Source organism: Drosophila takahashii, chromosome 3R, assembly GCF_030179915.1.
Source record: "Drosophila takahashii strain IR98-3 E-12201 chromosome 3R, DtakHiC1v2, whole genome shotgun sequence".
Classification (NCBI taxonomy): domain Eukaryota; kingdom Metazoa; phylum Arthropoda; class Insecta; order Diptera; family Drosophilidae; genus Drosophila; species Drosophila takahashii.
This window is the reverse complement of record NC_091681.1, coordinates 39,898,934-39,902,543: the sequence shown is the minus strand read 5'-3', so window position 1 is coordinate 39,902,543 and position 3,610 is coordinate 39,898,934. Positions and strand designations below refer to the sequence as shown.

The 3,610-nt window shown below is 41.9% G+C and overlaps 1 long non-coding RNA gene across 1 annotated transcript; it reads left to right on the top strand.

Annotated features, from left to right (window-relative positions):
* The first annotated feature begins 915 nt into the window (after nucleotides 1–915).
* Nucleotides 916–2,102, top strand: LOC138913622 (uncharacterized). Its single transcript, XR_011419429.1, has 2 exons — nucleotides 916–1,248; nucleotides 1,344–2,102. It is a non-coding gene; the product is annotated as an uncharacterized lncRNA (long non-coding RNA).
* The last annotated feature ends 1,508 nt before the right edge of the window (nucleotides 2,103–3,610 follow it).

The following is a 3,610-nucleotide window of genomic DNA, read 5'->3' as shown; positions in this document are numbered from 1 at the left end:
CTCATAAAGAAATTATATAAATTGTGTCTTTTTGATTCGGAAAAGCTTTGGGAGTTGGAATCGAAATAGGAAGTCTGCAATCGCCAATCGCCAACCGTCATCCGGATTCGGGCCTTGACTTTGGAGTTGGATTGTTGAATTGGAATTGGCGTGTGAATGAAGAGACTCCCAGTTCTCCAGATGGCCAGAGATTGATTGGGAAGCCAGAAGTGTAGGTGAACTTCTGATTGAGTAATTGGAACTGGCAGAGTTTTGCTCTAATTGCTATCGCATTCGAGATCGTTGCCAAAATTGCCAAGTGTGCGATTCTCGGGAAACCATTCTTCATTCTCCTCGATCTCAAGTCAGATATTTCCCGAATTCAGCTGGACAACGGTTACATTTACACTCGAAATTAAAGAGTTTGTTGCTCCCTCCTATCAAGGCCAGATTCAGATTCACTGCGGCGGATGGCCAGCGAGAGATATATCAACACTCGACCGTTAGGAGGAAGTGGGTTTATATGGGCCATCGACTGATTTTCGACGTGTGTTCTGTTTCTGTGTCGCTCTGTATTCGATATTCAAATATTGGTTTGCATTCTAAGTCCGAGAAACTGTGCCAAGAAAGAAGAAAGAGTGCTGAAAGTGAGGGAACACCTCTGATCTTGTCCGAGGTTCGTTTGCAGAGTAAACAATTGAGTGACATGCAAATTTCCTTTCGATTTTTCACACATTCTCTGATTGCCGCGTGGGCTGATCGAATGTTTGAATATTCGAATGTCCCAGTGTTTCACCTCCCATTTCAATTTCCATTTCCCCAGAAAGAGGGGGTCGATCAGGAGCAGGAGTTTATGTTTCCGGCAATCAATCGAAGACATTTGCAGAGCAGCTCGTTTATTCGTCTGGCGTTTCGATTGTTTACAAATTGATTGGTTCCACCTCAGATTCGTTTTTACTTGGGAATGGAAATGCACTTCGAGTTGGCTCATTAGAAGGCGAGTCTCTCACTCTGAGTTTCAGTGGTTTACTTTCACTGCGAATGGAGAGAATTTTTGGCGAAATGGAAAGGATTGCGATGGCACGCAAAGATACAGATGTGAGTCATCAATCTTCGCAGGGAGTTTCGCTGGTAATCAAGGAAGATGCCGAAGGAGTTAAGATCTGAAAGTAGGATTCCTAATTGACGATAAGAATCGCTCGCATGATGAAAGTGTCCGTCAAAGGTGACCCCGATTCGAATCGAAAGGTGACCTTCCGAGATGAAATGGTAACGATCTTTCCCTAATTGCACCGCCATCTGATTTGTTTTGTTTCACTTTTCAATGGTTCCCTTCGGCTCTCTAATTGCGGCTTTCTTTGCAGAGGAAGGAAAAAGCATTCTATCAGAATTTTCACTCTTAGTGAGTGAAGTGTCTCGTTTGGTCTGTGCCACTGACTGACTGCTAACTTGGTCTCGAATTCTTTTGTGGATGTGGATGTGGTCTCAACCTGGTCGGCGGCATAAAACTGTCAACGAGCGTTTAACCCAGTTAACGCCCTTAGCCGACGACAACTTGGTTGCTGTCTTGTACTTGGACTCCAATGCCACTTCAACTGGAGCCACAATCCCAAGTTGGGATCCCAATCCATTCGACACGAGACCATGGCCACAAAAACGAGCAAGGTGTAAAAACAACAGAAGGTGACTTTGGTTTAGAGGGAGGAGGAGGAGGTGGATTCGGTGTATCCAAAGATAAGAGAAGCCACAGACCGACTGAAGGTGAAGTTGAGTGATGGCTCCACCTCGCCAAGAAGGGGCGGTGGGCGGTGCGGAGGTGTTGATTGTGGCCAGCGGATATTGGCGCTCCCAGAGGAGAAGGAAAGGGGTTCGGAGGTGGAAATGGAGATGGAGATGGAGATCCGAGATTGAGCGATGTCTGGCTGTGGTTCTGGTTCCTCCGAAGTGGAAGCTCACTGCTTAAAGGAGTTCTGAGTGCGGTGAAAGTTGCCATCTCCATCTGCCCCATCCCAATCTCCCCCAGAATCCCCTGCATCCTCCACCTCTTCATCAGAAGACACGACACAGAAGAGACTTGTTGAAATTCTGGTCCCAATAATGACACTTAAGCGATGCACTTTTTTCGTAATATGAATTTTCCTGTTTGCTGGTCGTTGCCTCCCACTCCTCCCCCTTTCACTCCCCTCTTCCATCAGCTCCATCAATTATGGAATGGCGAATGGGGATCCAGAGGTGCAGGAGTCCACCTGAGCTGCAACTCAATCACCGACCAAGTCTCAACTGCCATCGCACTATGGGCAAATATTCAGTCCTTGAGGCATAAACTCCAGTTTTAAAGATACAAATCTAAAATTTTTGTTATATACTTTTAAGGCTAAGATGTAATTTCGGTTTTTGTTGCTTTTTGAATCGGACCACATATTCATCCTACGCCCACGCCGCAGATATACATTTGAAGGCAAGGATTTAAAGAAAATGTTGTTTGTGTTGGTAACTGTAATACAATTTCTGTTTTTGTTAAATTTTGAATTGGACCAAGTCTCCATCAACCGCCAACGCCGCATATTTACTTTTAAAGGCAAGGATATAAAAAAAATGAATTTGTTAATAAATATTTCATATTTAACGCCTTTCGCAACAAAACTGAAGTATCTTCTTGTTTGATATTTTTTGCCAAAAAGAAGCACCATGCCAAATTAATGGCATCGAATTTTCTTTTTCTTTCGCCAATTGAGATGCCACCTTACGCTTTAATCGTGGTCCTGCCTCATTAGAAGTTAGGCATTTGCGACCAGGTTTGTCGCTTGGCAAGCCCTTTTCCAAAAATGAAATTTTCATGTTCGACGAAAGCCGCAGGAAATGTTCTTCCTTGAATCGGTCTATTATTCTATGACATTTTGGCAAATTACGACTAAAAAAGGCAACAATCTGCTTAATTTTTTTTTGACTATTGTGTGCTGACTATCGCTTAATTCGATTCCGTTCATAGTTTGCAAAACAAATTCCATCACAGCGGTTTGTTGCCGGTTGTTGCCGATACAAACATTAAGCAATGTGTAGTGACAGAACTCGAATGCAACTACAACATGGAGGTTTTACGTATAACGTGCAAAAACGTGCAAAAAGTATTGATAGGGTTCGATTAGCAATTGTTTTGTTTATAACTTCCTATTTTTACCTTGCCTATACTCTCCTATACTCACATCTTACACTCCACAGAAAGCAAAAATACATTTCTTATTTGTCATCTAAAAACTAAGCGACAACTCATCAAACAAATGGACAAAAAGCACATATAATAAACATTCAGTGTTTATAATTTATTTAACAATCCTTCACTCTTTGTATCCATATTTAAACTTTTTTGGTTGGCTTACAATAACCAAAGAAATCGAGGTGTGAAAACTACAAAGTTTTTCGTCCCTTTTTGTAAACGTGTGACCCTATTTCAAACTTTCGAATTTCTTAAGGGAAAAAATAGCGAAAAACGCCAAATAAAATTCTTTGAAAATGGATTTTAGGTTCCTTTAAGTATTGTAAATAACCACAGAAGGTCATTTATGTAATACTGAAGAACAAAAAAATTTAAAAATGCCTCACTTTCGAATTTTTTGCCCATAGTGCATCGGCA